Raw genomic sequence first — 13,725 nt, forward strand, 5'->3', positions numbered from 1 at the left:
CTATGTTAAGCAAAAGTGGTTACAGTGGACATCCTCGTCTGGTTCCTGTTCTTAGAGGGATAGCTTTCAGTTTTTCTCCATTGAGAATGATATTAGGTGTTGGTTTTTCATATATGGTCTTTATTATGTTAAGATATTTTCCTTCTATACCCATTTTATTTAGAGTTTTGATCATAAATGGATGCTGTATCTTGTCAAATGCTTTCTCTGCATCTACTGATATGATCATGTGATTTTTATTCCTCATTTTGTTAATGTGGTGTATCACGTTGATTGATTTGCCTTGAACCATCCTTGCCTCACTGGAATAAATCCCACTTGATCACGGTGTATGATCTTTTTAATGTATTGTTGTATTTGATTTGCTAGCATTTTGTTGAGAATTTTTGCATCAATATTCATCAGTGATATTGGCTTGTAATTTTCTTTTTCTTTGTTGTTCTTGTCTGGTTTTGGTGTCAGGATAATGTTGGCTTCATAGAATGCATTAGGAAGCTTCCCTTCCTCTTCAATTTTTTGGAAGAGCCTGAGAAGGATAGGTATTAAGTGTTTTTGAATGTTTGGTAGAATTCATCAGGGAAGCCATCTGGTCCTGTTCTTTTATTTTTGGGGAGGTTTTTGATTACTGTTTTGACCTCTTCACTGGTGATTGGTCTATTCAAATTCTCTATTTCTTCTTGATTCTGTTTTGGAAGTTTCTGTGATTCTAGGAATTTGTCCATTTCTTCTTGATTATCCAATTTGTTGGCATATAGCTTTTCATAGTATTCTCTTATAATATTTTGTATTTCTGAGGTGTCCGTTGTAATTTTTCCCCTTTCATTTCTGATTTTACTTATTTGAGTCTTCGTTGTCTCTTCTTTTCTTTTTTTGGTGAATCTAGCTAAAGGTTCGTCAATTTTGTTTATCTGTTCAAAGAACCAGCTCTTGGTTTCATTGATTTTTTCCTATTGTTTTCTTATTTCATTTATTTCTGCTCTGATTTGTATTGTTTCCTTCCTTTTGCTGATTTTGGGCTTTGTTTGTTCTTTTTTTTCCAGCTTCTTTAGGTGCACCATTTCATTGTTTATCTGAGATTTTTCTTGTTTGTTGAGGTAGCCCTGAATTGTGATAGACTTGCCTCTTAGAACCACTTTTGAAGTATTCCACAGATTTTGGCATGTCGTATTTTCATTTTCATTTGTCTTCAGGAATTTTTTATTTCTTCTTTGATTTCTTCGTTGACCCAATCGTTGTTCAGTAGCATTTTGTTTAATCTCCACATATTTGTGGCTTTTTTGACTTTTTTCCTGTAGTTGATTTCTAGTTTCATACCTTTGTGGTCTGAAAAGATGCTTGGTATTATTATGATCTTCTTAAATTGATTGAGACTTGTTTTGTGGCCTAATATGTGATCAATCCTCGAGAATGTTTCATGAGCATTTGAAAAGAATGTATACTCTGCAGTTTTTGGATGGAATGTTCTATATATATCTACTAAGTCCACCTGTTCTAATGTGTCATTTAAGGCCAATATTTCCTTATTGATCTTCTGTTTGGATGATCTATCCATTTGTGTAAGTGTAGTGTTAAAGTCCCCTACTATTATTGTGTTACTGTCTATTTCTCCTTTTATGTCTGTTAATAATTGTTTTATATATTTAGGTTCTCCTGTCTTGGGTGCACAATTATTTACAAGTGTTATAGCCTCTTGTTGGATTGTAGGGCTTAATGATTCTTAAGAACATAATGGATTCTGTGGAAAATCACCATCTCATAATTGAATTTTGTGACGTGTATGGAAAAAATCTTTCCACTGGAAGTGCAGAATCACTTGAAAATCATTTGATAGATTGCCAGGGTCCACCAATAGTCGTTGGATCACATTTTGAATAATGTTGTCCTAGGGAAAATGTGGGGGAAAAGATGAGCAACGCATTGTTTAAAACTAATATAGAAATTTTTAACACACACAAATAGAGAGAATAGTATAATTGATCCACGTTATCATCCAATGTAACCAATTATAAACTCAGGCTCAATCTGGTTTCATCTATATTTCATACTCACTCACCTCCCATCGACAGATTATTTTAAGCAAATACAGACATAATTTCATTTCATCCATAACTATTTTGGTATATATATACACACACACAAACACAAAAGGTAAACACTTTTATCCAGCTTATGATACATTTATCACACCTTTAAAAATAAAGAAACATTATCATCAAATAGTCAGGCAGTGTTCCAAGTTCCCTGAGTGTGTCATTAATCTTTTTCACAGTTAATTTATTCAAATTAAGGTACAAATAGAATCCATATATCTTGTTGATAATGGCTCAAGTTTCTACAGATTCCTTATTTCTCATTTTATATTTCTTGCCATTTATCTGTTGAAGAAATTGGATCACATACTGTAGACTATATCACACTCTAAATGTTGTTAGATAAATCAACTTTTCAATAGTAATCTCATGTAAGCATATAGTTATTGCTGGAATCCCAGGGCTTGGTGTTAAAATTTTAATGTAGCTCCAATTAGTGATCTATAAATGAGCAAGTAGTTAGTCCTTGTTAAAAATTCCTGTTAAGTTTAGAAGTGAGACAGATATGTTATCTCCAACTGACTTAGTCTGGGAAAATTCCTCCTAACAAGATAACTTTGTTCTTGGCTTCTCCTGAAAACATATGCTCTTAAAAATGTTGAAAGTTACAGGGAATTCTTAGGTGGCTATGAAAATTTAGAAGGAATCTTGTAATTGGAGGGCTCTGAGAATAAGATGATTCAGACACAATTAATTTATATCAGTGGGTCTGAAACTTGAGTGTATATCAGAATCACCTGGAGGGTTTGTTAAAACTCAGATTGGTGGGACAAACCCCCACATTTTCTGATTTAGTAAGTCTTCTGTGGAACCTGAGAATTTGCATTTCCAACAAGTTCTCAGGTGATGTTGATGCTGATGCTGATGCTATTGATCTTGGAACTATACTTTGAGAACCACTGGCCCAGATGAATTATTTTAGTCTAATTGTCCTAAGATATCACCATACACATATGCCTAACCACCCCTTTCACTCTCCTCCCTCCCCAGTTCCCCTCTGGTAACCACCAATCCAATCTTTGTCCATGTGATTGTTTCTTGTTTTTATCTTCTATTTATGAGTGAACTTTCTTACAGATTTCCTTGAATCAGTAGATTCCTTTAGGAAATATGGACATTTTAACTATGTTAATTCTTCTAATACAAGAGCACGGAATATCTTTCTATTTCTTTGTGTCTTCTTCAATTTCTTTCAACAACGTTTTATAGTTTTCAATGTACAGATCTTCCATCTCTTTGGTTAAGTTTATTTGTATGTATTCCATTTTTTTAATTACAGTTGTTAATGGGATTGTATTCTCAATTTATCTTTCTGCTATTTTGTTGTTAGTGTATAGAAATGCAACTGATTTTGTATCCTGCAAGTTGACCATATTCATTTATTATTTCTCAAATATTGTCGCTGGATTCTTTAGTGTTTTTAATATATAATATCTTGGCATATGCAAATATTGACACTTTCACTTCTTTTCCAATTTAGATTCTTTTTATTTATTTTTGTTGCCTGATTGCTCTGGCTAGGATTTCCAATACTATGTTAAATAAAAGTGGTGCAGTAGAGTACCTTTGTCTGTTTCCTGATCTTTGAAGGATAGTTTTCATTTTTTCCCCATTGAGAATGACATTAGATGTGGGGTTGTCATACACAGCCTTTATTATTTTGAAATACTTTCCTTCTATACCCATTTTATTCAGGGCTTTTATCATAAATTGATGCTGCATCTTGTCAAATGGTTTCTCTGCATCTTTTGAGATGATCATGTGATTTTTATTCTTCATTTTGTTAATGTGGTGTATCATGTTGATTACTTTGCAGATGTTGAACAATCCCTGTATCCCTGGAATGAACCCCACTTGATCATGGTGTATCTCTTTAATATATTGCTGCATTGATTTGTAGTACCTTTTTGAGGGTTTCTGCATTGATTTTCATAAGTGATATTAGCCTATAATTTTCTATTTTCCTGTTGTCCTTGTCTGGTTTTGGTATCAGGGTAAATTTGGCTTCTTAGAAGGAGTTAGAAAGCTTCTCTTCCTCTTCAATTTTTGGGAAGAGTTTGAGAAGGATATGTATTAAGTTTTCTTTGAATGTTTGGTAGAATTCACCAGGGATACCATCTGATCCTGGACTTACATTTTTTGGGATGCTTTTGGTTACTGTTTTGATCAGTTTACTGTTGATTGTTGTGTACAAATTCTATATTTCTTCTTGATTTAGTTTTGGGAAGTTGTGTGAGTCTAACAATTTATCCATTTCTTCTAGCTTATCAAATTTGTTGGATATAGTTTTTCTTTGTATTCTCTTAAAGTCCTTTGTATTTCTGTGGTGTCTGTTGCAATTTTTCCTCTTTCATTTCTAATTTTATTTATGTGAGCCTTCTTTCTTTTTTTCTTACTAAGTCTGGTTAACCATTTGTCAATTGTGTTTCTCTTCTCAAAGGTCTAGCTGTTTGTTTCATTGATCCTTTCCACTATTTTTTAAATCTATCTTTCATTTATTTCTGCTCTAATTTTTATGATTTCCCTCCTTCTGTATACTTTGACCTTTATTTGTTGTTCTTTACCTAGTTCTGCTAAGTGTAGTTTAAGATTACTTCTTTGATATTTTTCTTGTTTGTTGAGCTGGGCTTATATTACTATGAATTTCCCCCTTGCAATCATTTTTAATGAATCCCATATTACTTGGTATGCTGTGTGTGTGTTTTTAAAAAGATTTTACTTTTCCTTTTTCACCCCAAAGCCCCCTGGCACATAGTTGTATATTTTTAGTTTGTGGGTCCTTCTAGTTGTGGTATGTGGGATGCTGCCTCAGCATGGCTTGATGAGCAGTGCCATGTCCATGCCCAGGATCTGAACTGGTGATACCCTGAGCCACCTAAGGGGAGCATGCGAACTTAACTGCTCAGCCATGGGGCCAGCCACACTATGTTGTGTTTTCATTTTCATTTGTCTCCAGTTATTTTTGGATTTCTCCTTTGATTTAATCCTTGATCCAATGGTTGTTTAGTATCATGTAGTTTAGTCTCCACTTATTTTGTGCCTTTCCCAGCTTTTTTCCTGTAGTTGACTTCTAGTTTCATAGCATTGTGGTTGGAAATGATGCTTGATATGATTTCAATCTTCTTAAATTTATGGATGTTTGCCTTGTTTCCCAACATATGGTCTGTCTTTCAGAATGTTCCATGTGCACTTGAAGAGAGTGTGTATTCTGTTGTATTTGGATGGAATCTTCTATATATATCTCTATATATCTTCTCTATATATCTATTAAGTCCATCTGGTCTAGTGTTTCATTTAAGGCCACTGGTTTCTTGTTGACTTTCTGCCTGAATGATCTGTCCATTTATGTAAGTGGGATTTTGAGATCCTGTACAGTTATTTTATTGCTGTCACTCTCTCCCTTTATGTCTGTTAGTAGCTGCTTTATATGCTTTGGTGCTCCCGTTTTCAGTGCATATATATTCATAAGTGTATATCCTCTTGGTGGAGTGTCCTTTTTATCATTATATACTGCCCATCTTTGTCTCCTATTGTCTTTTTCATCTTGAAGTCTCTTTTGTCTGATATAAGTATGGTGACACCTTCTATCTTTTCTTTGCCATTTGCTTGGAGTATCATCTTCCACCCCTTCACTATGAACCTATGTTTGTCTTTAGACCTGAGATATGTTTCTTTGAGGCAGCATATTGTTGGGTCTTGTTTTTTAATCCATTCCACCAGTTTATGTCTTTTGACTGAAGATTTTAGTCAATTTACATTTAAAATAATTATTTATAGGTATGTCATTATTCCCATTTTGTTAATTTTTTTTCTGGCTGTGTTATGTTTCTTCTCTGTTCTTTTGTTCTTCTCTTACTCTCTTTTTGTGGTTTGATGACTTTCTTTAGTGGTGTGGTTACATTCCTTTCCCTTTTATTTTGTGTATCTACTATAGGATTTTGCTCTTTGGTTACCATGAGGCTTACATAAAAACTTATGTGTATGACAGTCTATTTTAAGTCAAGACAACTTAAGTTTGAATTCATTCTAAAGCTCTATATTTTTACTCTCCCCTCTCCCAAATTTTATGTCTTGATGTCACATTTTACATCTTTGTATCTTGTGTGTCCCTGAACTAATTATTATGATTATAGTTATTTTTACTACTTTTCTCTTCTAAACTTCATCTTAGCTTTGTAAATGATTAATTCACTACTTTACTATATACTTACCTTTCCAGTAAGATTTATTGTTTTATATATTTTTTCATCACTAACTAGTACCCTTTCTTTTCAGCTTAAAGAAGATATTTTCAATTTCTTGTAAGTCTGGCTTAGTAATGACAAGCTTCTTTTGCTTTTGCTTCTTGAGAAATTCCTCATCCCTCCTTCAATTCTGAATGTTAACTTTGCTGGGTAGAGTATTCTTGGTTGGACGTTTTTCTTTCAGCATTTTGAATATATCATTCCACTCTCTTCTGGACTGCAAACTGTCTGGTGAAAAACTGCTGATAATATTATGGGCATTCCATTGTATATAACACATTGTTTTTCTCTTGCTGTTTTTAAGATTTTCTCTCTATTTTTGGGTTTTGACATTGCAAGTATAATATCTTGGTGTGTGTCACTTTGGCTAGGTATTATTTGGAATTCTCTAGGCTTCATGGATCTGGATGTTTCTTTCCATTCGTAGATTATCAATGTTTTCAGACATTATTTCTTCAAATAATTTTTCTGCCCCATTCTCTCTTCTCCTTCTGGGTCTCCTATAATGCAAATATTAGTCTGCTTTATGCTGTCCCATAAGTCCCTGAAGCTATCTTCACTTTTTTAGTTATTTTTTCTTTTCACTGCTCTGGTTGAATGAGTTCTTCTGCCTTGTTTTCCAGTTGACTAGTACTGTCTTCTGCATGATCTAGTCTGCTATTGAACATCTTTAGTGTACTTTTCCATTCAGTTATGTATTCTTCAATTCTTTTGCTTCTTTTTGGTATGTTCTTATATTTTCTATGTCTTTGTTGATGTCTTCACTGTGTTCATCCATTCTTCTCCCACATTTGGTGAGCATCTTTTTGTCCATTGCTTTAACCCAAATCAGGTAAATCACTTATCTCCATTTCATTAAGGTTCTTTTTAGAGATTTGGAGAATGTATTTTTCTGTTTCATCATTTTTCTTTGCTCTCTGTGTTGATTTCTATGCATTTGATGAAGTAATACCACTCACAGTCTTGAAGTAGTGGCCTCACACAGCAGATGAACTTTGTAGCTCAACTCTGCCCTAAGTCTGCAATGTCTCTCAAACTTTTGATATTGTCCAAGAAGCCTATTATATTTTTAATGGTTCCCAGTAGTTTAAGATGTGCCAAGACCTTTCAGTGTTCCAAAGCAGAGGATCTCAGTCTGATTGGAAGCCCAACTTCCAGGGAGCAGCTTTTAGAGCATGCAAATATGTACAATCTTGTGGGACTGCAAGTGTAAGACCTTGCCACCAGAGCCAGGAAACCTGGAATTGTCCCCTGGCCAGCAGTCACAAAAACCTGTGCTATGGATAAATGCATAAGTTATTTTTGGGGAGATCCTAGTGAGCTGTAGCAAGGCTTTGAGGGAGTGCAAAGATGGCATCGACCAACCTATGTTCTCTGAAAGCAATTCCACAGGCCCTTAGGTGTGTGCCCAACCTGAATCCTATCTCTCAAACCAAAACTCCAGAACAAGCAAATAGGCCTCTTTAACAGAAACAATGGGGGTGTACTTCATTCTGTTGTCTGTGTAGTGCTCTGGGGGTGGTGGCCTGAGAAGAATTCTCTTTCAAGTTGTTACAATCCTGTAGGATACAGAAACACAAACCTCCCTGTCCACCACACCAAGGCTGTCAAGGGATAGCCTCTTGGCAGCAGCCACAAAAACCAGGGCACCATACATAAAAACTGGGAGCCAGACACATGTAAGAGCTCCCCTCTGGGAGATCCTGGCACTCTGGATCCTGGAAGAAGGGGAGTTCAAGGATAACACCCTCCTTCTGAGGTCTGTGGGAAGAATTACACTCAGCCCTTAGAGGTATGTTTAATTAAAAGGATGCCTCTCAGGCTGCATCTCTGCTGATTAGCTAAAAGTCCTGTTTTTTAAGAGTTTGAGTTCTTGGGGCTGTTACCTTTTGTTGTGACCTGGGACTGGTTGCTTTTTTGTAACTCTTTATTTATTGGTTACAGTCCTGTGGGACTTGTAAGTGTAAGCCCTGCGAGCCACCAGAGTGCGGCCCTGTAGAAGTGTCCCCTGGTGGCAGCTGCAAAAATTGGGGCACCAGACAAGGGTATAATGTCCTTTCTGTGAGATATTGTTAAGCTGGAGTAAAATAGAGGGAGAGCACAAAGATTGTGTCCACTGCCTTCTGTTTCCTGAGAGGACTCCCTTAAGTGACAAACCAGACACCTACTCCTTAGGCTAAAGTTCCTGGATAAGCAAATATGCCTATTTCACAGAAAGAATGGGAGTGTGTTTTAGTCTTCTGTCTGAGAAATCCCCTGGGAGTGGTAGCTTGTCAGGAACTATCTCTATGAGTGTTACATTCACATTGGATCAAGGAACATAAGCTTAACTGGCCTTCAGAGTCAGGTGATCAGGGGACACCTCCTGGATGATAGTTGCTAAAATCAGGACACCAGATGTGTGTAAAAGCTCATGTTCAGGTGATACTGATGCTGTGGTGTGCGGCAGAGAGATAGCAATAACTTGGTGCCTGCTGGTTGTAGCAAGGCAGAGAGGAAGCATCAAGAGGGTACTCAACAGTTGGACAACAGATTAGTGGTTACCAGAGGAGAAGGGGGGGAGGAAGGTGAAAGAGATAAAGGGGTACATATGTTGGGTGACAGACAAAACTAGACTAGTCGTGGTGAACAAGATGCAGTCTGTATGTAAACTAAAATCTAATAATGTACACCTGAAACTTAAACAATTTTATAAGTCAATATGACCTCAATAAAATAATAAAAAATGAAAGTGCCACTGAAAGAAAAAAAAGAGATGGTGCCCATTGGCTAGAGCAAGGCAGAGGGGAAGCATAAATATGGCAACTGTAGAAAAAAAGATGGCACTCACTAGCTACAACAAGGCAGATGGAGAGGGCAAAGATGGCTCCCACCAGTCTTTTTCCATGGAGAGTGTTCCAGCAGGCAATTTGACTCTGTGTTAAATTTGATACTTGCCTCTCAAGCCAATGCTTTAATATACACAAATGATCCCCTTTCACTTAGTCATAGCATGATTGGCTGCCTGTGATCTGGGCCCTGTGGTGGGTGAGTCCAAGCATATAAACCCTTTAAAAGCTATTTCTCAGATCTCTAAATTCTTGTGAGTCTTGTGGATGTGACCTCCACTGTTTTTCAATGCTAAATGTTTTGGAGGCTCATCTCTCAGGTGTTGGCCTCAAAAGTTGAGGTGTCCAATGTGAGGTTCAAACCCTTCACTCCTCAGGGAGAGCTCTGGGTTTTGAGTTCTGTCCCAATTGTGGGTTCTTGCACTGGGGGTGCGTTTTATGGCAAAATTGTGTCCCAGCCTCTCCTACTGCTTGGATGCTTTTTCTTCTCATTTTCCTGATGTGCAGTCATTGCTCATTCAGCTTTATGGTTCTTTACAGAGGAAATTCTTCCATAGGTAGCTGCAGACTCAATGTGTTCATAGGAGAAGCTGAGTTCAGGATCTTTGTATGTAGCCATCTTCATATGAAGCCAAGCTTCCTACATAATCATCTTTTTTCACCACAATGAAATGAAACTAGCAATCAATAACAGAAAGAAAGCTGGAATATTCACAAATATGTGGATATTAAATAAACTCTTTAATCATCAATGGGTCAAAAAGCAATCAAAAGGAAAATTAGAAAATATCTTGAGACAAACAAGAATGAAAACAACATACTAAAACTTATGGGATAAAGCAAAAGTATTCTTAAGAGGAAAGTTTGTAGTGATAAACGCTTACATTAAAAAAAAATACCTCAGATGTCAGCATCATGGCAGAGTGAGCTTGCCCGGGACTCTCTCCCCTCCAAAATACAATAAAAAGGAGTAACCATATTCCAAGAGAAAATATCCTAAAAGCACAGGAATCCTTGGAGAGTCATGGCAGCTACATGACAGAGGGCAGAGAGGCTGGAGCTCCCCTCAGAGGAGCTGGACCAGGGTAAGAGAGAACTTTGCTCCTTCCCCTGAAGGCTGCAGACACTGCTGCAGGAGGCTCCATGAGGGAAAGAGCAATGCAGGTGTTGTGCATCTGTGGGATCACCCAGGACTCCCTAGGGCCCATGCAGCCTAGAGGGAAGCCCTCTAACAGGGCAAAAGCTTTCATGTGGGGAGTCCTCATTGAGCCAAGGCCCCAGGAGACCAGATAGCAAGAGCTGATCAGGAAACGGGGGGCTGCATGCAGGAGAGAGTGCCCCTCCTCCAAACTGTGCCATCTCAGCTGAAGGCGGAGGGCTTAGAATAAGCAGCTCTTGACCCCCATCCAGTGACAATAGGCTGTAACTGCAACCAAATAATATCAAAATGGGAAAGCCCCATTCTTCCAACATCAGGCAGTTAATCAAATCTCCAGAACAGAGAGAAAACAGTAAATACCCAGAATTCAGGAGAATTCTGAAGACTCAGAAATAACTAAAATAAATGAAAATGAATTCAAAATATCCACCATCAAAAAATTCAAAAAGGTAAAAGACAATATAGAGAAACAATTCAACGAGTCCAGGAGCTACTTCACAGAAGAGATTGAAATTATAAAGAAGAATAAATCAGAAACACTAGAGATGAAAGACACAATGGAAGAGATAAAACAAAATACAGATTCCGTGAATGCTCGTGTGGACACCAAAGAGGAGGGAACCAGCATAATCGAAGATAGACATGTTGAATTGCTCCAGACAGGAGGAAAGAGAACTGAGACTAAAAAGAAATGAAGAAAGTCTCCAAGACATATCTGACTCAATGAGGAAATGCAACATAAGAATTATAGGTATTCAAGAAGGTGAAAAGAAGGAGAATGGTGCAGAAAGTGTGCTCAAAGAAATAGCAGAAAACTTCCCAAATCTAGGGAATGAGACAGAAATGTGTGTAGAGGAAGCTTTCAGATCTCCTAGATTTGTCAATGTAAAAAGACCTACTGCGAGGCATATAGAGTAAAACTGGCAAAAATGAATGACAAAGAAAGAATTCTCAGGGAAGCAAGGCAGAAGAAAATAACCTACAAAGGACCCCCCATCAGATTTTCAGCAGATTTTTCTGCAGAAATCTTACAACCTAGGAGCGAATGGAATGACATATTCAAAACTTTAAAAGATAAAAACATTCAGCCAAGAATACTCTATCCAGGAATAATATCCTTCAGTTATGAGGGAGGAATTAAATCTTTCCCAAACAAAAGCTAAGGGACTTCATAGCCACGAGACCCTCCCCCCACAAGAAACACTCAAGAAGGAGCTCATACCTAAAAAAAGAAAAAAAGGGAGAAAGGGGTCACAAAACACAGAGTAAGGAGACAAGTAGATAGAATCAGAATACGACAGCAAATATTCAACTATAGCATTAGGCTAAAGTTAAGGAAAACTAAAAACAAAGACAATCTGGTCACTTTAACCACAAACTCACAACACAAGTTGGAATAAGAAATGAAAATAATAATTTAGGAGGGGAGGAGGAAAGGGACTGAATCAGTTTAGACTAATGAAATAAGAGGCCATCAGAAAATGGACTATGTTATGCACGAGATTCTGAATACAAACTTAAGGGTAGCCACTAAACTAAAAAGCAGAACAGAGACACAAAAAGTAAATAAGGAAAAAACTAAGAAACACAGCATAAGAAACTGCAGAAATCAATGGGTACACTAAAACACACAGGACGAGAAACAAAGGAAATGTAAGAAACCCAGAAAATGAGTGATATAATGACATCATTAAGCCCTCATATATCACTAATCACCCTCAATGTAAATGGATTGAAATCACCAATAAAATGACACAGAGTGGCAAGATGGATTAGAGAACAAGATCCAACAATCTGTTGCCTCCAGGAAACACATCTCAGCTCCAATGACAAATACAGGCACAGAGTGATTGGGTGGAAGATGATACTCTAAGCTAATGGTAAACAAAGGAAAGCAGGTGTCACAATATTTATATCAGACAAAGTAGACTTCAAGATAAGGCAGATAGAGAGAAAGAGGGGCAGTATATAATGATCAAAGGGACACTCCATCAAGAAGGCATAACACTTATAAATATCTATGCATCCAACACAGGAGCACCAAAGTTCATAAAGCAACTATTAACAAACCTAAAATAAGATATCAAAAATAACACAATAATACTAGGGAACCTAAACACCCTGCTCACATGATTGGACAGATCATCCAGGAAGAAAATCAACAAAGAAACGGTGGAATTAAACAAAAAGCTAAAACAGTTGGACTTAATAGACATATATAGAACACTCCATCCAAAAACAGCAGAATAAACATTCTTCTCAAGTGAGCATGGAACATTCTCAAGAATAGACCATATGTTGGGAAACAAGGCAAGCCTCTATAAATTTTAAAAAAAATTGAAATAATAACAAGCATCTTCTGCAATCATAATGCCATAAAGCTAGAAATTAATTACAAGAAAAAATCTGAGAAAGGGACACAGATGTGGAGACTAAAGAATATGCTATTGAACAATCAATGGATCATTGAAGAAATTAAACAAGAAATCAAGAAATATCCAGAGACAAATGAAAATGATAACATGCCATACCAACTCATATGGGATGCAGCAAAAGCTGTATCAAGAGGGAAATTCATCGCAATACAGGCATGCCTTAAAAAACAAGAGAAATCCCAAATAAGAAATCTCAAATTACACCTAACTGAATTTGAGAAAGAAGAACAAAGAACAAAGCCCAAAGTCAGCAGAAGGAGAGAAATAATGAAAATCAGAGCAGAAATAAATGCTATTGAAAGTAAAAAGGCAGTAGAAAGGATCAATGAAACAAAGAGCTGGTTCTTTGAGAAGATAAATAAAATAGACAAAGCCCTAGCCAGACTTACAAAGAAAAAAAGAGAGAAAGCTTAAATAAACAAAATCGGAAATGAAAGAGGAGAAATATCAACAGTCTCCATAGAAATACAATGGATTATTAGGCAATACTACAAAAAACTATATGCAAACCAAATGGATAACCTAGAGGAAATGGATAAATTCTTAGACTCTTACAACCTCCCAAAGCTGTGTCAATAAGAAACAGACCATCTGAACAGATCAATCACAAGGAAAGAGATTGAAACAGCAATCAAAAGCATTCCAAAGAATAAAAACCCAGGACCAGATGGCTTTCCTGGGGAATTCTACTAAACTTTCAGAGAGGATTTAATACCTATGCTTTTCAAGCTATTCCAAAATTTAGGGAGGATGGAACACTTCCTAACACATTCTATGAGGCCAACACCACTCTGATACCAAAGCCTGACAAAGACAGTACAAAAGGAGAACTACAGGCCAATATCACTGAGGAACATAGAAGCAAAAATTCTCAATGAAGTTTTGGCAAACCAAATTCAGGAATACATTAAAATGATCATATATCACGGTGAAGTAGGATTCATACCAGGGACACAGGGATGGTTCAAC

This window comes from Equus asinus, chromosome X, assembly GCF_041296235.1.
Source record: "Equus asinus isolate D_3611 breed Donkey chromosome X, EquAss-T2T_v2, whole genome shotgun sequence".
NCBI classification, from domain to species: Eukaryota; Metazoa; Chordata; class Mammalia; order Perissodactyla; family Equidae; genus Equus; species Equus asinus.